Source organism: Erpetoichthys calabaricus, chromosome 17, assembly GCF_900747795.2.
Source record: "Erpetoichthys calabaricus chromosome 17, fErpCal1.3, whole genome shotgun sequence".
NCBI lineage: Eukaryota > Metazoa > Chordata > Cladistia > Polypteriformes > Polypteridae > Erpetoichthys > Erpetoichthys calabaricus.
In genome coordinates this window covers 13,236,388-13,260,851 of record NC_041410.2, presented here as the reverse complement: position 1 = coordinate 13,260,851, position 24,464 = coordinate 13,236,388, and the positions used below count along the sequence as shown (strand labels likewise).

Genomic DNA, 24,464 nt, shown 5'->3' with positions numbered 1-24,464 from the left:
CGGGGCTCTTCAGCCGTATAGTGCCAGATCCCCTGAAATTAATTAGATCAGCTGACTCCATTCATTCTTTTAAAAAACAACTTAAAACTCACCTGTTCAGGAAGCCTTTTAACTTAACCGAATATTCGGCCCCCTTTCTGTCCTGATGCTCAGGGTAACGTATGTGGGTGAGTGTGATGCCATGTGATTTGTTCAGGCATTTCATCTAGTATTGAATTTAGTATTACACTCCAGTTTATTCATTCTTTTATTCTATTTAATGCTTTTATGCATCCTCTGTTTATTTGTTTATTCTTCTATGCAGATTCTATATTATCTTAAGTGCCTGGTGCATGGGAAAGGCACTATATAAATAAAATGTATTATTATTTTTATTAGGATGCCAGTCCTTCGCAGGGTGAACACAGAGTCACATGGTGTATACCAGGGCCAGTTTAACTAGGCCAGTCCACCTAACCTGCATGTCTTTGGACCACCTGGAGGAGACGCATGAAGACCCGGGGAGAACATGCAAATGGCACACAGGACAGGGGGGCACCCTGAGCTTGAACTGCAGTCTCATTATTGTACCACCGTGCCATCCCCACCCTATATTTGTAATTACTGGTTAATGCCCAGGGCTCATAGGGGGAAATGCACTTAATAAGAGTAAAAGAAAGAAAATTGAATTATTAATATAACAATAATAATAATAGCAGTGAGAATGAGGGTTAGAAAGACTGTAGGTCTTAAAAAGAAAAATATAATAATGAAGTCATGCTAAATCCTAACACTTTAATTAATAAATAAAGGCCATGACGACGGCTCCACTGACGGAGGTTTTTTGTTTTTTTGTTCTAATTCTCTTCAGTTAATGCAGTGTAGTGCGTGTCATCAGTCATGTATTCACGAGTTATGTCTCTTTCCTGTTATTAATAAGTGGCTTTATATTAATGACTCAGACTTCATTTGCGAATGTGAGTTGGAAGTTAATGAGTGCGGCCCCGGCACAGCAGGAAGAGAGGAAGAGACGCACACAGAGGCCAGTCTCACGTTGTCTCACTCGGTGAGCATGTCGGTACCAGCTCTTGCCTGATTTGGTAGTGCCGCCTCAAGAGTCTTAATCTGTGATCGTGTCGGGTGGGCTGCGGGGAGCGGATACACTGAGGATTTCAAGAACAAGTTTGTCTTGGCTCCATTCATAAAAACGTCGTTCACAACCTTCTGACAGTGAGCTTCACTTCCTGTATAATTTATGGAATGTCACCGCTGTGACCCTGAATTGCATTAAGCAGGTTCACTTATGGCAGGACAGACGATAGAAATATTGGAAATATAATGAGCAGCCGATGATGGACAGGGATCCTCTTCTGGGATCAAACCTGCAAGGGAAAGGAGAATGAATGGATGAATGAATGTGTGTGTCCCTCATTTTACCTAAAATATGAAGCTGAGACGTTCGATTCGCAATCAGCCATTGGGAAGCTTGTCGTTTGGAGCTGGAGACGGTAGCAGCCACAGTGGGAGAGAGCAGGAATCGGGAGGGAAAAGAGAAGTCCACTGCAGGACATATTTACACACACGCACACACACACAAACATATTCACACACACAAACAAACATATATGCACACACATACACACTCACTCACACATACACCCACTGCCGTCACTCAGACAGGGTCAGTTTAAGAGCAGTAGTAGGACTGTCCACATTTTAAAATGTATGGAAAGATGGACACAAAGCTCAGTGTCAGGTAGCACAAAAGGCTGCAATGATAACACTGAATGATTATTCATATGAACAATAATGTATCATCTCTCTCTCTCTCTCTCTCTCTCTCTCTCTCTCTCTCTCTCTCTCTCTCTCTCTCTCTCTCTCTCTCTCTCTCTCTCTCTCTCTCTCTCTCTCTCTATATATATATATATATATATATATATATATATATATATATATACACAGAGTGAGTCAAAATTATGTTAACATTTGAATGGCGGAAACAATTTATTCACAAAGCATACTTCATATGTGCAAAATGATTTACAGGAATGTCTCAACCTGCTCGCTATCATGTTCAACACAACTGGCACATAAATTGTCCACAAAAATTATATACATACCAGTACCGTTAGTATTGACATAATTTTGACTCACCCTGTATATATATATATATATATATATATATATAATATAATTGTAGAAGACCAGGCCCCAGGCACAGACGGACTAATATCCTGCACACAACACAGTGCTCCAAAACAGTACTCAGTCCTCCTTCTCCCGACTCTGGCTTAGGAATGGAGTGAGACAGCCTCCTTTATAGTGCACCTGGAAGTGCTCCAGGTGTCCCTTGATTGACATCCGGCAGCACTTCCGGGTGTGGCAGAAGTGCTGCATGTCCAGACTCTGGAGCTGTCCAGGCGCCCCCTGGTGGTGGCCACGGACCTCCACTGGGTTGAGCTTACAAGCTCCAATTCCATTGCCCCGATGTAAACCAAGGGTGCTGCCCTCTCATGTCCCGGGGAAGGTACTCCTGACAGTATGCCCATTCCTCCAGTCTTCTCCTGGAAAGGGCGTCCCATCCGGGCAGGATCCCCGGCCGCCCATTACAATATATATATATATAGATATATAGATATATATATATAGATATATATACTCTATGTATATGTATGAATATATATGTATGTATGTATATACTGTATATACAGATATATATATATATATGTATATATGTACAGTGCATCCGGAAAGTATTCACAGCGCATCACTTTTTCCACATTTTGTTATGTTACAGCCTTATTCCAAAATGGATTAAATTCATTTTTTTCCTCAGAATTCTACACACAACACCCCATAATGACAATGTGAAAAAAGTTTACTTGAGGTTTTTGCAAATTTATTAAAAATAAAAAAACTGAGAAATCCCATGTCCATAAGTATTCACAGCCTTTGCTCAATACTTTGTCGATGCCCCTTTGGCAGCAATTACAGCCTCAAGTCTTGTTGAATATGATGCCACAAGCTTGGCACACCTATCCTTGGCCAGTTTCGCCCATTCCTCTTTGCAGCACCTCTCAAGCTCCATCAGGTTGGATGGGAAGCGTCGGTGCTCAGCCATTTTAAGATCTCTCCAGAGATGTTCAATCAGATTCAAGTCTGGGCTCTGGCTGGGCCACTCAAGGACATTCACAGAGTTGTCCTGAAGCCACTCCTTTGATATCTTGGCTGTGTGCTTAGGGTCGTTGTCCTGCTGAAAGATGAACCGTTGTCCCAGTCTGAGGTCAAGAGCGCTCTGGAGCAGGTTTTCATCCAGGATGTCTCTGTACATTGCTGCAGTCATCTTTCCCTTTATCCTGACTAGTCTCCCAGTCCCTGCCGCTGAAAAACATCTCCACAGCATGATGCTGCCACCACCATGCTTCACTGTAGGGATTGTATTGGCCTGATGATGAGCGGTGCCTGGTTTCCTCCAAACGTGACGCCTGGCATTCACACCAAAGAGTTCAATCTTTGTCTCATCAGACCAGAGAATTTTCTTTCTTATGGTCTGAGAGTCCTTCAGGTGCCTTTTGGCAAACTCCAGGCGGGCTGCCATGTGCCTTTTACTAAGGAGTGGCTTCCATCTGGCCACTCTACCATACAGGCCTGATTGGTGGATTGCTGCAGAGATGGTTGTCCATCTGGAAGGTTCTCCTCTCTCCACAGAGGATCTCTGGAGCTCTGACAGAGTGACCATCGGGTTCTTGGTCACCTCCCTGACTAAGGCTCTTCTCCCCCGATCGCTCAGTTTAGATGGCCGGCCAGCTCTAGGAAGAGTCCTGGTGGTTTCGAACTTCTTCCGCTTACAGATGATGGAGGCCACTGTGCTCATTGGGACCTTCAAAGCAGCAGAAATGTTTCTGTAACCTTCCCCAGATTTGTGCCTCAAGACAATCCTGTCTCGGAGGTCTACAGACAGTTCCTTTGACTTCATGCTTGGTTTGTGCTCAGACATGAACTGTCAACTGTGGGACCTTATATAGACAGGTGTGTGCCTTTCCAAATCATGTCCAGTCAACTGAATTTACCACAGGTGGACTCCAATGAAGCTGCAGAAACATCTCAAGGATGATGAGGGGAAACAGGATGCACCTGAGCTCAATTTAGAGCTTCATGGCAAAGGCTGTGAATACTTATGGACATGTGCTTTCTCAGTTTTTTTATTTTTAATAAATTTGCAAAAACCTCAAGTTAACTTTTTTCACGTTGTCATTATGGGGTGTTGTGTGTAGAATTCTGAGGAAAAAAATGAATTTAATCCATTTTGGAATAAGGCTGTAACATAACAAAATGTGGAAAAAGTGATGCGCTGTGAATACTTTCCGGATGCACTGTATATACAATACTATGCAAAAGTTTTAGGCAGGTGTGGAAAAAATGCTGTAAACAAAGAATGCTTTCAAAAATGGAAGTGTTAATCATTTATTTTCATCAATCAACAAAATGCAGTGAATGAACAAAAGAGAAATCTTAATCAAATCAATATTTGGTGTGACCACCCTTTGCCTTCAAAACAGCATCAGTTCTTCTAGGTACACTTGCAGTTTTTGAAGGAACTCGGCTGGTAGGTTGTTCCAAACATCTTGGAGAACTAACCCCAGATCTTCTGTGGATGTAGGCTTCCTCACATCCTTCTGTCTCTTCATGTAATCCCAGACACACTCGATGATGTTGAGATCAGGGCTCTGTGGGGGCCATACCATCACTTCCAGGACTTCTTGTTCTTCTTTACGCTGAAGATAGTTCTTAATGACTTTGGCTGTATGTTTGGGGTTGTTGTCCTGCTGCAGAATAAATTTGGGGCCAATCATACGCCTCCCTGATGGTATTTCATGATGGATAAGTATCTGCCTGTATTTCTCAGCATTGAGAACACCATTAATCCTGACCAAATCTCCAACTCCATTTGCAGAAATGCAGCCCCAAACGTTCAAGGAACCTCCACCATGCTTCACTGTTGCCTGCAGACACTCATTATTGTACCGCTCTCCAGCCCTTCGATGAACAAACTGCCTTCTGCTACAGCCAAATATTTCAAATTTTGACTCATCAGTCCAGAGCACCTGCTGCCATTTTTCTGCACCCCAGTTCCTATGTGTTCGTGCATACTTGAGTCGCTTGGCCTTGTTTCCACGTCGGAGGTATGGCTTTTTGGCTGCAACTCTTCCATGAAGACCACTTCTGGCCAGACTTCTCCGGACAGTAGATGGGTGTACCAGGGTCCCACTGGTTTCTGCCAGTTCTGAGCTGATGGCACTGCTGGACATCTTCTGATTTCGAAGGGTAATAAGCTTGATGTGTCTTTCATCTGCTGCACTAAGTTTCCTTGGTCGACCACTACGTCTACGATCCTCAACGTTGCCCGTTTCTTTGTTACTTCTTCAAAAGAGCTTGAACAGCACATCTTGAAACCCCAGCCTGCTTTGAAATCTTTGTCTGGGAGAGACCTTGCTGATGCAGTAGAAGTACTTTGTGTCTTGTTGCTATGCTCAATCTTGCCATGACATGAAACTGTCTTCCACAACCTCACCTTGGTAGCAGAGTTTGGCTGTTCCTCACCCAGTGTTAAGCCTCCTACACAGCTGTTTCTGTTTCAGTTAATGACTGTGTTTCAACCTACGTGTGACATTGATTACCATTAGCACCTGTTTGGTAGAACTGGTTGATCAGACACCTGACTAGAATCCTACAAAATCCCTGACTTTGTGCAAGTGGACCTATGAGAATTGATGCTGGTTTGAAGGCAAAAGGTAGGAACACCAAATATTGATTTGATTTAGATTTTTCTTTTGTTCGCTCACTTTGCATTTTGTACATTGATAACAATAGATAATTATTATTTATATTTCTGAAAGCATTCTTTGTTTACAGCATTTTTTCACACCTGCCTAAAACTCTTGCACAGTACTGTATATTATATATATATATATAATATATACTAACAGTAAAATACAAAGGTGTGTCCATCTGATTACTCACACAATACTGGGGCTAGAACATTGATCTTGGTCTTAATCAAACATTTGTGATGTGGCCAATCTTATAAAAATTTTAGGTAGTGGCAACCTGGTGGCCATGATCTGTGATCGTGTTTTCCCAGCAAAGTGATCAAGAAACCATGTGATGACCTCCATAATGACAGCAATAAAAAGAAGAGCAGCAACAAGCACATTGCCAAAGGTGATTAAGTGATGAGGAATGTGGAAGAATGAAAAATAATAAGAATAAGAGAACAACAGATGGAGGGAGAGTTTACTGATGTTATCATTTAGCCTTTTCTCGTGGGACAGACCTGGTGGGACTGGAGGGTCGCATGTCTCACTAATTAAATATACAGATAGTAGTCACAGTCATAAGTGCAGAGAGATTCTACAGTGCACATCCATCCAACACGTATCACACAGAATCTGCCATGAGAGACAAAAATGCATTACAAGAAAGACTGATAGATGTGAAATGCACTGTATGGCAGATAGACAAATATAAAGTATGCTATAACACAGATAGATAGATAGATAGATAGATAGATAGATAGATAGATAGATAGATAGATAGATAGATGTGAAAGGTACTATATGATTGATAGATAGACAGATATAAATGACACTGTATAACAGATGATGAAATATGCCCAGGGTTGAGGGGGTCTGCGACTTTCGGAGCCCACCGTATATTTGAGATAACGTCAACGTTTATTCCTGTGACTGTCTATGGCCGCCTTCACCGGTTCTGCAGATCTTCAAGTCCTTTTACAAACAAAGAAACTTCCAGTTTTATATTTCAGTGTGTAAAATAACATCTCGGAGTTCAAGGCCAGCAGTTCATCAAAACTAGACCCCCCCCCCCCCCCCCCCCCCCCCCCCATATCCCTTTCTTTCGAGTCTCAACATGTAAAGTACAATTCGTCTCAGGAGTCTCCGGGATCTTTGACTTCTCAACATTTACTTGAAATATGGCAGGAGTTGTCTGTGTATGCGGAGGGCGCTAGCAGAGAGGAGATAGTGACTTATTCCCTCCGGGTGGCACGGCCGTCTTTTCACTTTTCTTTTTTGTTTCTCGTCTCAGACAGACTTGACTGTGTGTCTAATTTTGTATCGGGGCCAACGACATGAACAGGAGAGTTTCGTTCATCTGCTATTTATAGGCTGTTTTTATTTATTTCATGGTAACTGTGGTGCACCATACAAATACTTGAGATGCAGGCCCCTTACCGGCGCAGGAACACAGCACACTACACCCCCCCAGATATTGCACTGAGGCAGATGTTTCTTATAAATTACAGCAATAAAACTCATTATTCCCAAAAGTATCATAAAATATTCATATTTTCTGCACAGTCGTGTGGTGCTAATATTCAAACTTGAGAATGAACTGAGAGGAACAGCGGGGCGGAGGGGAAAGCAGAAGGTGTGTGTGAGTGTGAAGTGGGCCACCTGAATGAGAAAAGGAATTGTCATTAAGGTGGGGGAGTCATCTGCATCAATGAGGAAGATGACGATGAGCCTCATAAGATGCACTCGGCCAGCCTTCCTAACTCTGCAAACTGGAGTCGCAGACACAAAAGCTGCAAAGGAAAAGGCTTTACTTAGCTTGTCAGGAAGGTGCTTTAAAATAATAATTACAAAATATTATTATTATTATCCTTCATCTGTTAATTATCAAACCTGTAAATCCAGTTGTGGATCACAGTGATGATAATAATGATGATTATTGTTATTATAATTTTAAGCTGGCAGTGCAGTCTCCAAATTCAATCCAAGTACCAGTTTGGTGGCGTCGGCATCCTACTTCACCCACAATACAGAAGAATCCTGGTAGACCCACTGAGACTGCGGTGGGAAATGTGCGCCCTGTGGTGGGCCGGGGCCAATGGCTTCACAAGATGAGGTTCCCTTGAGGCCCTGTGACCTTCAAGTGCACAACGTGGGGTGGAATTCATTTTTGCTGTTTCTTCAAAATGGTGGTCGACAAAATGTCTGATTTTAATACCAAACTGAAAGGACTTTGTGACTCTGATGTGAGGGTTTGCATTGCTTGGCAGGACTTGCGGGCACATCTGAATATTTGAGGAAGTTTTGAATTAATGAATACAAAAACTCTGACTACAACTGGTGCTGGAAATAAAGAAATCGGCATCGGCAGCCATAAAAGTAATTGGTGACGTAGTGGAGTTTGACATTTTCAGAAATTCTTACGAGTCATGGCGATGTGTTGGACAGACGTGAAAGTACAGTTGCAGTACTGTGCGTGTGGTAATACTATCTATCAATTATATAGTGCCTTTCACATCTGCCTACCTCTGTTATATAGTGCCTTTCACATCTATCTATCTATCTATCTATCTATCTATCTATCTATCTATCTATCTATCATATAGTTCCTATGGCGTACTATTCAGTAATATGGTATTAACTTACATTAACAACATGTACAATTTTAATCTATTGCAGTATTTTATATTACGACCTCACAGCGTGTGTATAAATAGCCATTGTAACACCACGCGAGTACTGATGAGATGAGAAATGGTGTGAGTAGTTAAGGGTTAATAATTAATTCTTATAACTTTATATAAATATAAATTGCATTAAATTGTAAAATTCTATCATGTATTGATTAACAATATTGAGTAAAATTCTATAGAACTCCCTTCCTCAAGATATCCGCAGCACTGATTCCCCGCCCATCTTCAAATCCAGCCTTAAAACTTTTTCAAACTTGCTTACTCCTCTTGATTCTGTCCCTTCACTGTACAGTGTTGCTCTTTTATGATCACATATATATATATATATATATATATATATATATTTATTTATAATGTTGTTTGAATTGTATGTCGTTATTTTTCATTGTATTGTTTTCTTCTTACTTATTGTTTATTTCTTTTAGTATTTACATTTTTATATTAATTTTTTCATTTAGCAAATTTTCTTTTGACTTTTTGTAAGGTGTCCTTGAGTGCCTTGAAAGGCGCATTTAAATAAAATGAATTATTATTATTATTATTATTATTCATTATTATGCAAATAGACACAGTTTAATGTCTTAATGTTTCAAGAAATCAAGGTGTACTACAAATAAGCAATGGCAAATCAACAAATAAGGAATCATTAAGTGTAGCCTGCACCTTCTGCTGATATAACAGCCAAACTGTGGTGACCCTTGTGATTCAGAATGCCAGTCACTCTGTGCCAGTCACCAACTCTACCTCCAGTAGAAAAACCTGAGACCTTCACACGTCCTCCTCCATGTCTGACAGTTGGTGTCACACACAGAGGATCCATCACTTCACCATCTCGATGATGTACATTTATATAATATATATATATTAATATAATTTATATGTACCCTGAGTGACAAACTAAATTTGGATTCATTGGTCTATAAGACCTTTTTCCAGTCTGTGGTGGTCCACAGGTGGTATGTCAAGGCCCTATTGTGTCCTTTGAGGTAATGGCTTTCTCACTGCCACTCGTCCTGTCACACCAGCAGCCCAAAGTCACCTCTTCACAGTAGACAGTGGCACTTGGCTCTGTCACCCTGCACTGTTGAGCTGCTGTGCTGTGAGGCCCCTGTGATCACGTGGACTGGTGACCCTCAGAAACTCGTCTTCTGATTGGCTTGTGACTTTGGATCTGCCAGATCTCGTCCTATCAGAATTTCTTCCAGGTTCCAGTTGCCTTTAAAAAACAAAATGGAAAATCTGAGGCGTTCCAAAAACTTTGCACTGGTAAGGTAAATATTAGATTATACAGTGATCCCCTGCCTATTGTGGAAGTTACCTTCCAGACCCACCCGCGATAGGTGAAAATCCGTGATATAGAAAGACCACATTTTTTTTATAGTTTAAGCCTTAAAATACCCCTCCTACACGCTTTAAACACATGTAAACTTTGGATACACATATGGTACACGGATATCGGGCTAAAGATATGAGTAACATAATAATAATCATCATCAGCTTTACCTTCTCCTGTATGGTCACGGTCTTCCTCTGGTGCTTATGCTCACTGCTACCAGAAGGCTTACAAGATGCAGGACGCTTGGGTGCCATCGTAGGGCTTAAAACAAACGAAAAACTCACAAAAGTTTGCTCACAAAAGTCGGACCACAAGCAAGGTACACGATACGCGATTCGTCGGTGACCCACGCTCACTGTTCTTGTGAGATTACACCACGTTAGCAGCAGCTAATCAGAGCCCAAGAGAAAAAAATCCACTCTGATTGGTTGAGTCTCCTCATCTGGGTGCTGTAATGCGAAACTCTTTGTCTGCTGAAAACCGTATGCTTTGTAATGAATTGGCTGCAAAGTGCACTACAGGTAGGATGTACTTATTGAATTTTTCCGCGATATAGCGGGGGCGCGATAGCTGAACCACGATAGATCGGGGGATTACTGTAAAGAAGAATTGCCTACTGACCTGACGAAAAGGGAAGCCACACACTGGCATCGTGGCTATTGCATGACACACACATAAATCTAAAGTGCATCAGTGGGCTAGAGAAGGAGTGGAGGGGCTAATATTAATAATAATATTAATAGTAAAAAATCAGCACACACAAAATATGAATAATGCCTTGAGAGCAGCTGTACCAGAAGAGAAAATAAGACGAACCCCACGCAGAGTTGCAAACTAATTAAAAATGACTTTCCGTTGGCTTGAAGTTGGACCCAAAAGGATTCTTTCACTTGACCTTTTCAAGCTTAATTACTCAGAGACACGTTCAAAAAGAAGTTGGCAATGGCCACCTGCTTTCGACTGGAGTGCGCCATCAGATGGGCTTGTGGTTTAAATGGCTTTCATCGCCGGAACAGAACTTGAAACCAATTGCACCCCCCCCTAATTAAATAAACAGCACTTGAAAGGGAAACAAATGGACTTTGAAGTGGCACCGAGCTTAGTCGTAATTAGCTGCTTGGCACACCGGCGTCACTTCCAGGCGTATTTGTGCCACGGAACCTCGAAATGATAAAAATGACAGGAAGGCAGAGGAAGAGCTGATATGGAAGGACCAATATGGCAGAAAGCACAGAAATGGAAAGCTGTGAGTGCTTATATGATATCGTAGTCAGTCTGAGGCTGGCAACTGGGGGGCACAGGAAAACAGAACAAGCAGGCCGCTGTCTTCAGGTATTTACAATGGTACACAAAGTTCTAGAGGTGAACATCACATGATATAACCTCTAATTATGGGACTATCCTGACACCTGTAGACAGTGCAAGGGGTTTGAACAGGAAGGGCACTGCCCCGCCCTCTCCCACCAACCATCAAGCTCCCCTGCCATACTAATTCACACCCGGTATGTAAGGATTTAGCAAAAGTGCGAGCAAAGACTCGCTCCACCACAGCGTTTATAGAGGGATTTTCATTTAGAGACCAAGGGCATCCACAAAGATGGAGAGGTTTCATTTAGATTGTCTTGTGGGTCCCCCAGTAGGGTTGGCCTCAAGGCAAGGTACCCCCTCCCCCTCACTCTGTGCCCTTGCTGGCTTCACCACTGCCAGGCATCCTAGGCAGGAAACAGTACTGAACATGGCATCAGGGTTCAGCCAGCATCTTCTACCTGGCTGGTGTTCACAGTTGTGTCTCTTGTTTAATTTTATACCTTTTATTCATATTAATGTTTTTCTATATGTGGGTTGGCCCCTTGTGTTTTGTGGGTGGCTTCTTAAGGGGCCACTGCCACCTGCCAATCACCATCAGGAACGGACCTCCATCCTATATAAAGGAGGGCATCCCATGATTCCTTGCGGTTCATTGAATGCACTTGGGAGTGGAGTGTGTCGGTGAGTTACTCTGCTTTTGCTTTAAATGTGGGCGGCTCCCCAAGGGGCGGGGGCCCCCTGTCCATCACCACCAGGAACATGCCTATTTAAGGGAGGGCTTCCCATGATTCTTGGCGGTTCATTGAATGTGCTGGTGTGGAGTTTTTAGTGAGTTGCTCTGCTTTTGCTTTGTTTTGTGGGTGGCTTCTCAAGGGGTGGGGCCACCTGCCCATCAACGCCCTCCACCCTATTTAAGGGAGGGCCTCCCATGATTCCTGGCGGTTAGAGTGTCGGTGAGTTTCTCTGCTTTTGCTTTGCTTTGTGTTTTCTGGATTTTCGACCCCGTGCTTTGTTTTGACCTCACCTCTTTGGATTCTCATATTGGGACTGTGTTATTTGATATTTTTGAACCCTTGCTCTGTTTTTGACATTATTTATTGGGCAGTGATTATTTTATGATTTTAGAGATTTATTTATTCAATTATTTATTGAAATGCACTGTTTTGCACTTATTCAACACTTTAATCCTCATCATTGTGGATGCTACGGGCGTTATTGCCCCGTGAAACCCACCAGACAGACGTCCAGGACACACGTGTAAAAGCACCAAGAAGAATTTTTAATTATTTTCTTCAATAAAGTGCACAAAGCACCACAGTCACCACAATTCTCTAATAACAATAATTAATAATAATTCAATAACAATCCTCCACTCCCAGCAGCTTCGTCACCCAACCTCCAACAGTCCTTTATATATTCCATGACCTGGAAATGTTTCTCCTCTTCTTCCGGGTCAAGTGCCACATCATCCTCCTCAAGCATCCCAGAAGTACTGTGGGCTTCCGTCCTCGTGACTCCGAAGTACTTCCGGGTTGTAAGAAAAGTAGGAGTCCCCAGGTCCTTTATTAGCTCCCCTGGCGGCACCCAACAGGGCTGAGAAAATGGACTCCACGTTCCATGATGCCCTGCGGGTATCCGGTGTACATTTACTGTCCAGGGGAGCTGCCACCTAGTGTCCTGGATGAGGCAGTGTCCCTTCTCCATTCTTCCAATCCTGGGACGTCCCGGCCGGATTGAGCTGCCGGCCGTCTCTCACATCATTTGAGAAACTCTGCTTGGCTTTTGAACAAAAAGTCTAGCTTGTCTGCTCACTCGCCCTGGCCCATCTCAGTTATGACTACTGATGTGCCCGGAATAGAATGTAGTGCCCATGGGCTGTGGGCACAGAACATCCCATACACCGGTTAAAACAGGCACCAATGTCCAAGACTGGAACAAACTTAGCGATTTACTTTCCTTCAGTTTCTGATTATTGGTTATCGGCTCCATGTTTTGACTTTCAAAGTAGCCTTGATGGTTTGTCTCCTTTGACTTACAGTTCTGACCTTTGCTTTGCTTTGCCCCTTGACGTCATTCTTTCTCCTGCTCCTCACTCTTTTTCATTTTTGAGCTGACTGCCCCTTTTTCAGACAGCACACACAGGCCCCAAGAAATGGGGAGCAGGCTATCAAAGTTCAAAATGTCACAACTCTCCCAGAAATACACAAATAATGTCCTACAAGGGAGAGGATGACTGTAAACCTCTGGCTTTTTAAGACATCCCAAAACACAGTATCATTATAAACTGAGAATTTATTGAAAATGTTTAAAAAAACATAGAAGAAAGACAAAGATAGAAGGTAAAGAGGGGTTGTCTAAAAACCAGTACAAAATCCAACAGCAGTTCCAAGAAGATAAGGAAAGAAAAAAAACTGAAAATATGAAGGATAATCAATAAATATGATAACATCCTAACACCCTCAATGATCCACTGCTGGCTCCTCCTCTCAAACCTCAATACAAAGGCAGAGGTAGAAGCCTGCAGCAGTGATGTCAGAGCCTCTCTGGAGCTCCACCCACAAAGTACTAGGAATGAATAGAACATACAGTAAATAGTACCTAATAAGCCACCATACTGTAAATTACATAAAACTGAAAAATAATTATGAAAAAAAAACAAAATAATAAATCCCAGGCTGAAACACTCCACCACTGTGTCCAAATGATGTAAGATTAATCCCAAATACAAGAAACTTCATTAGAGGTGAGGAAACCTGCCTTGCTCCAACCGGAGGAATCAGTGTCTCAAACAGCAAAGTGATATTATTATTATTATTATTATTACTTATTGTTTGGCTAATACCATTATCCAAGGTGATTTGCAATGTTTGAGATACAGCTGGCTACTTTTCTTCTGTTTTTCCAGCTGGAGTTCAGGGTCACACAGTGGTGTCAGTAGTGGGATTTGAACCCACAGCCTTAGCCGCTATGCCACACACCCCAAGTATGCTGTATTTTCCTGTCCAAACTCTGCTCAACATATTCATTCTTTTTTTTTTTTTTTACATCTGCTTGCCTTATATCAACCACCTCTAAGAAAGCAAGCAGGTCATTTCCTAGTGTAGGGGTCCAGTGTTGGTTGTGGAGAGCTGGAGGGGTCGCTTGGTTTTTCTCTGCCCTTTCATGTTCAGGCCACCTTTAATCAGGAGGCTTGACCCGGTGCTCCATTGGAAATCCCAGCTTTTTGCTTTTCTTTGAAACTCCGAAATACACTTGAGGTACTGCAGGTATTTAGTGCATGGCAGTCTCTTTAGTTCCTGCATTTGTTTGTTCTTTTAAATCTTTTAAATAGATTAGCATTGTTTTTTTTTTTTTAAGCAGCCGGATATTGAGACTGAGGTACAAATAACAAGGCTGTCAGCAGGTTACGAGCCATCTTGGAACCATTAAGAAGCAAATGGCATCAAAAATGTCATCAAAAGCTCGTGTCACAGCGTCACAGTACAGGGTGAACGCAATCATAATGAAGAAACAACGCACAAGAAAACGGAGCTTCCAAAGATTACTCCATTGTTTCCGACAGCCTTGATGACAAACATTTGCTGCATTGAAATAAAAAATAAATGTGTTTCTCATTCTGAAATGGCTCAGGGAAAGACTTAGCCTCACTGTAATTCTGACATGACAAATGTTTTAGATGTTTTAGAGGTGAGGAAACCAGCTTGGAAATTAATAAGGGCCAAGCACTTAAATCATCTTCTCTATCAACCAACCTGTTATATAAAGCAATTTAAATGTACTGTGCAAAATATCGTGACTTGTCTACCTACAGTATGTATGATCTAGTAGTGTCTTTCACATCTATCTATATATCTATCCATCTATTATATAGTGATTTATCTTTCTGTCCGTCTATAGATAGATGGATAGACAGACTGACAGAAAAGGTATTATTATGATGAATATAAAAGTCTCATAATGATAGACTAATATGAAGGTCACTTTATAATTAACTGATAGATTTCTAAGGCCCTGTAACAAAATGGCAGCACGGTGCTGTAGTGATTTGAGTTGCTGCCTCACAGCTCCAGTAGAGTGAGTTGAATCCTTGTACTGTGCTTAAGGCACCACAGCAAAAATATGAATGAGTTAGACAGATGTGAAAGGCACTATATGATATGTACATTGATAGATGAAAAATATACTATATGATAGATAAGGCACTATATCACAGAAAGATAGATACAAAAGGAACAATAGATACATATGAAAGGCGCTATATGATAGATAGATGTGAAAGGAACAATAGATAGATATGAAAGGCACTATATTACAGATAGATAGATATGAAAGGCACTTTATGATAGATAGATGTGAAAGGAACAATAGATAGATATGAAAGGCACTATATTACAGATAGATAGATATGAAAGGCACTATATGATAGATAGATGTGAAAGGAACAATAGATAGATATGAAAGGCACTATATTACAGATAGATAGATATGAAAGGCACTATATGATAGATGTGAAAGGAACAATAGATACATATGAAAGGCACTATATTACAGATAGATATGAAAGGCACTATATGATAGATAGATGTGAAAGGAACAATAGATAGATATGAAAGGCACTATATTACAGATAGATAGATATGAAAGGCACTATATGATATATGTGAAAGGAACAATAGATACATATGAAAGGCACTATATTACAGATAGATAGATATGAAAGGCACTATATGATAGATAGATGTGAAAGGAACAATAGATAGATATGAAAGGCACTATATTACAGATAGATATGAAAGGCACTATATTATTGATAGATAGATAGATATGAAAGGCACTATATGATAGATGTGAAAGGAACAATAGATACATATGAAAGGCACTATATTACAGATAGATATGAAAGGCACTATATGATAGATGTGAAAGGAACAATAGATACATATGAAAGACACTATATTACAGATAGATAGATATGAAAGGCACTATATGATAGATGTGAAAGGAACAATAGATACATATGAAAGGAACTATATTACAGAAAGATAGATAGATAAAGCAGATCTGAGTAAATCGCGGTCGTGCTATGAGCGCCTGTCATCAATGGCCAATGCAAGGAACATTATAAAGGCAGGGAACTAACCTGGCCATGACGCTGCCTGACTGCTGTGTCTGTGTATAGGAGAGCAGTAGATCCAATTAATAAACCGGTTTGTTCCTGTTTCAAGCAGAATAAAGCTGGTTTTGATAAGGTACTGAGACTCAGCCTTGTGTTTTGGGGTGCAAGACAGGGAGTCACACGTCACAATATGAAAGGCACTACATGATAGATAGATAAATAGATATAAAAGGCACTATATAATAGATAGATATAAAAGGCACTATATAACTGATAGATATTATAAGGTTTCTAAACTCTTTTAGGACTCCCCCACCAAAAACAACAGGAGAACATGTCGAAGAGCGTCCTGAAGCACAATTGCGGCATCTGTGGAAGACAGCTTCTCCGTTGCAGCGCTGCAGTAGTTCACCATGAAAACAAATCCGAGTCGACCGCGGTTGTGCTATGAGCACCTGTCGTCAATGGGGGATGCAGCGAACATTATAAAGGCAGGGAACTAACCTAGCCATGACGCTGCCTGACTGCTGTGTCTGTGAATAGGAGAGCGGTAGATCCAATAAATTACTGGTCTGTTCCTGTTTCAAGCGGAATAAAGCTGGTTTTGCTAAAGTACTGAGACTCAGCCTCGTGTTTTGGGGTGCAAGACAGGGAGTCGCGTGTCACAATATATATAAAGATTATCATTATAGTTCAGTTTTATTGAGTGTTGTGATTATATTAAGTTTGTCAAATTTCCTCAGTACTGTAAATGAAATGTTTTTATGGAGCTGCCTTTGTAAGATGATAATCAGATTGTCACCGTCACTGTAAGCTGCCTGTTTGGCTGGCAGTTTAAATAAAGAGCCGCGCACTTCTACAAAGTGTATGAAGATTATGTGCTGAGGAAGTGCTTAACATTACCTACAAAATAAATAAAACCCACTAAGAGTGTGTCCTGAAATGGCGCCCCTCGAGCGCGAGGCCGTCACATCAAGCTGACGTTTTCTATAAGTCATCAGCCGTCCCCCTCGACCTTCTCAAATTGCCAAGGCACCGTTTTGTACCCCAGCCCTCTTTGCTGTCCCCAGTCCCTCTCGTATCCGACCTTTCTGCTGCTGATCATTTCACTCAAATCATAGGGGTGGTCGAGCGCCATTCATAGCTTTGCCTAAAGCAGTAAAAATGCGAGAGCTGGTCGGTCTGCTATTAGCTGAGCACAAACCTCGACCGTTTTTCTTTCCTGCAAAATTCTACTTGCTGACTGATTCGCTGTCTTGTTGGGCTCAGGCTGATTTCGTGGCGACTCCATGCACATCACGGTAAGTCCACATCGATGCTCCCTGCTAATGTTATGCATGTACTGTATGTCCGTGTCATGAAGGGGTCTGCCATGTAAAGATTTAGGTAACTGAAGAATGGCTGACGGAGTGCGCGGTGGCTGCTCACCTTTGGACTTTACTTCACTCTGATTGAAGGATGGCTGTAACACGTTATGGAGGGCCAGGGGCTTCAGGTTACATCACAGCAATATTCTCCTATGAATCTCGAAATTGTTTTTGTAACTCAGTATGCTTTTGTTGTCTGCATTGTTGTTTTCTCTTTTTATCTCTTTCTAAACCTGGCAGATTACAGACAGATATATGCACAGCTGCAGTAATTGCTATTGTCTACTTGGAAAAAAAATGGAAAGCAAACTCAGTTTGAGGATTAAACTGCCAACCAGCACTTATAACAACAAGAAGCCTAAAACAAACCTAAAACGAAAAAAAAAACTGTTTACTCGTTGAATTTAACATTTCTAGATTTTCCCAGCTGGTTCTGAATTCCGATTTCACAGCTTATCTACAAATCTCAGATTACTGCTAGACAAATAGCTTTTTTTGTTTGCAAGATGCAATAGGCGGCAATAAATATTCAGGACGCAGAACGAGGCACAAGGCTCCAGGATGGCCGTACAACTCCTGGATCAAATGCGCACAAATTAATAAGTCCGTGCTTAAAAACCCAAGCACGCGGCCCACTTTCATTAAGCCACGGTGTGCTAATGCAAAGCAGCATGCCAACTGTGGTTAAATCAGGCACGATTCCAATTTATACAATAGATGAACTAGTGACTCGGCACCGACCTCATCAAGTAATGCTGATATTATCATTAGAGCCCAGTGACTGCACACTTCATAAAGGAACCTTCTGATGGTGGGACGGGGCATCCTCTGTCGCTGAAATCATCTCTACTTAGAAAAACAGCAGGAGGACGGCCATTGTGTTGTGCACTTATCTGTGGTGTTAGAAGTACTGGGGAAAGGCACTATATGATAGATAAATAGATAGATAGATGTGATAGGCACTATATACAGTATTATCATATACATGAAAGGTACTATATATAGTATTAAAATAGATATGAGAAACCCTATATACAGTATAATCATAGAGATATAAAAGGCACTATATACAGTATTATCATAGATAATTAGATATGAGAGACACTATTTACAGTATAATCATATATAGAGATAGAAAAGGCACCATATATAGTATTATCATATATAGATAATTAGATATGAGAAACACTATATATACATTTCTATATATAGCATAATCATATGTAGAGGTATAAAAGGTGCTATATATAGTCTTACAATAGGTAGATATGAAAGGCACTACATTTAGTATTATCATAGACAGATAATTAGATATATTATATACAGTATAATCATAGAGAAAAGGCACTAAATACAGCTTTATCGTAGATAGATAATTAGATATGAGAGACACTATATTTGCCTTTTGTATGTATAGTGTAATCATATATAGAGGTACAAAAGTTACTATATATAGTATTACCATAGGTAGATATGAAAGACACCATATATAGTATTATCATAGATTAATAGATATAAAAGGCATGTATACAGTTTTATCATAGATAGATATGAAAGACACTATAGATAGTATTATCATAGATTAATAGATATAAAAGGCATGTATAGTTTTATCATAGGCAGATAGATATGAAAGGCACTATAAATAGTATTATCATAGGTAAATAGACATGAAAAGCATGCTATGAAGTATTTTCACAGATAAAATATATAAAAGATAGTATGTACAGTATTATCATAGAAATAAAAAAGGCACTGCATATGGTATTGTAGATAACTAGATATAAAAGGCACTATATAAAGTATTATCATAGATAGGTAATTAGATACGACAGACACTATATACAGTGTTAGATAGATGGATTTGAAGGGCACTATATAATAGTGGTGGAGTGGTGCTCTGAGGCTAAGGATCTGTGCTGGTATCCAGAAGGTTGCTGGTTCAAATCCCTGTCACTGCCAAAAGAGATCCTACTCTGCTGGGCCCTTGAGCGAGACCCTTAACCTGTAATTGCTCCAGGGGTACTGTACAATGGCTGACCCTGCGCTCTGACCCCAAGGGGTATATGAAAATTAACAAATTCCTAATACAAGAAATTGTATAAGGCGAAATAAAGAAATAAAGAACAAAAAAAAAATAGATGTGAAAGGCGCTATACACAGTATTATCATAGACAGTAGACTATATATATATATTTATGTATTTGTTTATCAGCCTTCTCAGAAGCGCTACTGTATATCTGCGGCCTTTCTTGTGGACGTCAGAGCTCACAGTTTGTTCCTTTCGCTCGCCTTTTTCTTTCCTCCGTCATTTGGTCATCGTGATGTCCGGCTGGCCCTGTTGTCACCCCTTTACTTTCTGCATTCTAACTCTCTTATTTGGTCCAGTCGGTGGACCGGCGATTCTGATTTGAGCTGACATGGCCTCCACAGAGCCCTGGCCTTTGTGCGCCTCCCTTCACTTTTTAAATTTGTGACTAACGCAAGAAAGCATTTGACTCATTCAGCTTTCTCTGACTCAGCAGCACCTCACGCATATGTTAATGTTATTATTTTTTTTTTCCAAAAATATAACAGCATACAAACCATGTGTGACCAGAAGATATTCAGAAAACAGATGAGCGTGACATATTTCAGCATTTGTCACAGATTGTGAGCAGATACAAATGAAAACGAAACATGTTGCAGACCCAAATATACAATCACATGAATAGCAAAATATGCCTTCTGTCAGCTGTGTAGTTTAACATGTCAGGATGTAATCAACAAGTCCTCCCCAAGTCCTGAAATTAAATAAATCAAACCCTCCGGTGACAAACAGCACATAACACATTTTACGTTATCATTATTGACTTAATCAAGCAGCCTGTGCTGCACCCTGTGACTCGGTGGCTTTTCTTCGCCTTTACTAGCAGATCCTTCAAGTCATCGTTTCTGTTTTTCCGTTGCTTTGGCTCAGTGCTGCTTCACTTCTCTCATGTGTAGCCCCCTTCACCTTCTTGGCGTTAACCTCGAGTTTTGAATGTAATTGCAGTTATTCCCGAGTCGGACTCGGTGACGTGTATTGGTCCGCTTTATGTTGTTAAGCCCTAATAAATCTCATTAAAGTATTTTGTTGCCATCTAGTAGATGAAATAACATCAGGCTACAAAAAAATCATCCGTATTTCTATGCATTTTGCACCTCAAAGGTAACTCATCCATATTCATGAGTAGGGCGGAGCCTTCATGTAAACCAGAAGCTGTAAAGCCAGTTTTAGAACAGTTTGAAACTGAGCTGTTAGTCGAATCAAGCGATGGTGATGCCAATGTGAATGGGACGTTGACACAGGAAGTGAAACTGATCCATACGGCACTGTGTGACCAAACTGCCATGATATGCCCAGTGAATTCGGACACCAGAATGGGGTGCACGGCAAAAAGGACTGCAATCAAGTTAAAGGAGAGGAAAGACATCAGCCCCACTGTGCACTCTTCACAGCGCAGTAGCTGTCATTCGTGTCAAGGGGAGATGTGGAAGTCACTAAGCCTTGCGCTGTGGTAGCCAACAATAACGCAAGTGGCTCGTTGATTGTGCGGTTCAGGCCGCTGACATTCTACCTGCTATATTTATGTTAATGTTTAGGTATTGTAGGTGGCACACGGGACGGACGGGCACCCTGGCAAGGAGCTGGAAAGATACCTTACCAGGATGGGAAGCGCCAAGTAGACAGAAAGGCAGCCCAGCCGAGAGAGGGAAGGACAAGGCTCCCCAAATGGATGGACGGACATCCTAACCAATAGAGGAGATGGTTACCTACCTGGCTGGGAAGCCCCAGATAAATGGACAGGCATCCCGACTGAAAATATGTGTAGCACCATCCCAGGCCGGGATAGAAGAGGAGGTCATGGAAGGACCGTTTCTGGGGGATGTTTATTCCCCCAGTCACCAGATGGCAGCAGCTGTCGATATCGGCACCCATTTGGGAACCAGCAGGGAATTCTGGGAATTGTAGTTCGGCAGCGCAGCCCTGCTGGTGTCCATGGGTGCCACAAGAGGGCATTGCGGGGAGATGTACTCTCTGTTATGTGAATCCAGAAGTGCCTCCAACGGGCAACAGCCCTGGCACCGTAAGTCCTCCCAGGTCCTCAATATAAGGGACTGTCCTGCCTTACCCAAGCAACTCAGAGCTGGGAGACAGGAAGGCAACGCTCAGCTGGAGGGACGCAGTGCGGTGGAGAGAGGAAGCCTTTGACTTGTGATTTGAGCTCGAGTATACAAGGTGTCCGTGTATTTGAAGCCGGGACTGTCTTGTGGATTCGTGTTTGGGGTTTGGGGCTCTCTGGTGCCCCCTGGCCTTCACAGTATTTACACGTTTCATGTAGTAACATATTGTATATTGTGGCGGGCGGCCCGAACTCTTGCCCGACCGGGACACCCAGAGTGTGGAAGGACTGGGGGAGAGAGTATTTTTGGGACAGTTTCGCCCCCGGGCTGACAGAAGGCAGCCCCCCTGGTTTCCAGCAGGGCCACGGGTCGTGAGCATGGGAGCTCAACCCTGTTGGAAGTGGTGGAGGCGGATGGACTGGTGGCAAGGAAGGGAATGGAGTATGTATCGCGGGATCGGTGGTTTGTGCACTCTTATTATAAATAAACCGACTGTTGTGTGTTGAACCTGTGTCCTGCCTGTCTGTGTCCGGGTTAGGGTGGCAGTACGCCCCCTGGTGGCGTCATCATATTGAGAACATTTGCTGTTTTTGACACTGGGGGTAAACGTAATGCTAAGGAGGCTGCAGAGTTACCACTGGTCTGGATGTTTTGCCATTCCGGCCAAATCCTCGACTCTTTGACTTGTTAATTTGCTGCCGTGCTCTGAAATTTGGACGTGTGGCCTGATTGAGTGGCCGCCATTGATTTAGCTGTCAGATTTGGAGGTATCTGGTCCTATAGGTGCACATCAGCCCCAGGTAATCACGTTGAAGGTTAGTTTGGGGTACGGGTGGTAGAACTCGGTCTAAAGTAGAGAGTATTGTACATCAGGTGGACTCTACTCCACTTTGGCCTTCTATGCCCAGAGAAAATTGTTCAAGAAGTCTTAACGTTCACTCAAACGCAACTCTACAAAGCAAATCTTATTTTCTGTTAAGATTCCATCCACACTGCTTACTGTAGGTCTCCATTTAAAAACGGCGTATATGACATACTGCAGAGATGTAAACTAAATGTCGGGATATTAGGCCCCCAGTATCACCGTCACTGTTCAGCTCAGCCCAGGACACGAACTGCAGGCACCATTGCTCATCACCCCAGCTCCAGTGGGACACTTTCATGAACAAGACTCATTAAACAAGCACTACAAGATCTTTAAACTGAGTATCAAAAAAAAAATTGTAATTAAAAATCTAATTTATAAATGAAGTGCCGCAGAGCATCGTGGGACGTCCCATCCTTCTGATGCTGCAGTGTGTAATGGTAGCAATGAACCAGAACTAGAGACGAGCGTTAAAAGCTGACTGAAACAAATCTGAAATCCTCAAGCTGTTACCTTTCTACATACTTATTTATATAATGAAACACCATTTGGTAGTTTGACTTTCTGGTACTTTTATTTTAAACTAGCTGTGCTACCCATCTTAGACAGGTTGATATCTAAACAATCAATGTAGACCCCAGTGTTAATGTATTTTGTAATGCATGTAGTAATATTAAATTCATTGCATTAGTCATTCCAACAGGTGGCACATCGCAAACATGTTTCCTAATGATAAAATGCATTACTCCAGTGTTTGTGATGCACCATCTGTTGGAGTGGCTCATAGAATGCATGTCTCTGTTCTATGCCATTGGGTGTGACATTCATAAAAGCACAATTACTGTTTATAATGTGCCATCTGTTGGAATGACAAATGCAATGTATTTTTTGGCTAACAATGTTTGTGAGTTTGGGTTGCCAGGTCCTTAAAAAATGAATAGCCCAAGGAGAGGCTAAAAATAGAGAATTTGCCCCCCCCAAAATAACCTAATAACAAATTGACACACTAGAAACTGGGGGGGCAGTGACAACAAGAGGGGGTTAAGAACAAACCATCAAAGTGACAGAATGGATATGTACCATCACACAATGGGGGGGGATTTTACAACAGTAAAGAAAATACACAAGTGGAAAAATGTGATAAAAATGAGGGGAGGGGTGAAAAATAGCCCAAATAACCACATTCATCTTAAAATGTAACCCAAAACGCAACGTTACCCGCAAAAGCCCACAGACGACGGTCAAAAATAACCCAACTGGGTGAGAAAACCGCAGAGCTGGCAACACGGGTTATAACTGGAATGAGATTGACCTCTGCTCAGAGGTGCGGCCTTAGTGCCTTTATGATTGTTTCTTTTTATTTTTTCAGGCACATGTCCTGTGTAACACCAGTTTGAGAATTATTATTATTATTATTTGTACGGGAATGACTTGTAAGAAACATTTTTTAGTTATTAAGGATACGTCAAGTTGATAGACGTAACTTCTTAGTTATGTTAAATGTTTGCCTGTATATTAGTGCACAGTCTATGGGTGGTCTTATTATAACCCCCACCAGCTGAATTGAAATGGAATATTCTAGCTATTTCTGGTCTCTCCGACTACAGGTTAGTCTCAGTTAGTGACCTGCCTTGCCGTAGGTAGGTAAGGTATGGCGGTCACACACACTTTCAAACCGTGCCCAGCTGTATGTAACGTAACATGCAGTGCCGTACATATACAACGGACTGAATGTGTTCAGTGAAGCATAGAGAAATAACTCATCTAAGTACAGAAAACAACTGAAGATTAACAAGGGAAAGTTAAGTTTAAACAAGAAGCATTTTTTCCCTTTTTTGCTT

The 24,464-nt window shown here is 41.6% G+C and overlaps 1 protein-coding gene across 6 annotated transcripts in view; it reads left to right on the top strand.

The window, feature by feature from the left end:
* Positions 1-24,464, top strand: part of sema6dl (sema domain, transmembrane domain (TM), and cytoplasmic domain, (semaphorin) 6D, like) — a 480,425-nt gene that overhangs the window by 236,945 nt on the left and 219,016 nt on the right. The window contains exon 1 of one of the 6 annotated variants that reach the window (XM_028823781.2): positions 17,463-17,546. The exons of the other annotated variants lie outside the window; for them this stretch is intronic. The gene's annotated coding sequence lies outside the window, so the exon portion shown is untranslated. Of the gene's footprint in view, positions 1-17,462; positions 17,547-24,464 lie in introns of those variants that run through there. 6 annotated transcript variants of the gene reach the window in all.